Source organism: Homarus americanus, unplaced genomic scaffold (genome assembly GCF_018991925.1).
Source record: "Homarus americanus isolate GMGI-L3 unplaced genomic scaffold, GMGI_Hamer_2.0 scaffold32583, whole genome shotgun sequence".
NCBI classification, from domain to species: domain Eukaryota; kingdom Metazoa; phylum Arthropoda; class Malacostraca; order Decapoda; family Nephropidae; genus Homarus; species Homarus americanus.
In genome coordinates this window covers 2,497,900-2,498,129 of record NW_024713129.1, presented here as the reverse complement: position 1 = coordinate 2,498,129, position 230 = coordinate 2,497,900, and positions in this window count along the sequence as shown.

The window sequence follows — 230 nt, the reverse complement described above, 5'->3', positions numbered from 1 at the left end:
ATTTGACCTGGCTAATGTGAGGTCAGGTCTGGACTTCTGGGATGTAGGCTATTGTGTATATTGGGAGAGAGTCGGCTGGTGCCTTCTTACATGTTTGTTGTGGTGCCGTGTCACATGGGAGGGGAGCCTGGCTGATTTATAACCCTTGGTCAACCGTGAGAGTTACCCTACACTTGACCCCCCTAATGTCGGGTCAAGTCTGGCCTTCCTCTGCGGTGTAGGATATTGTG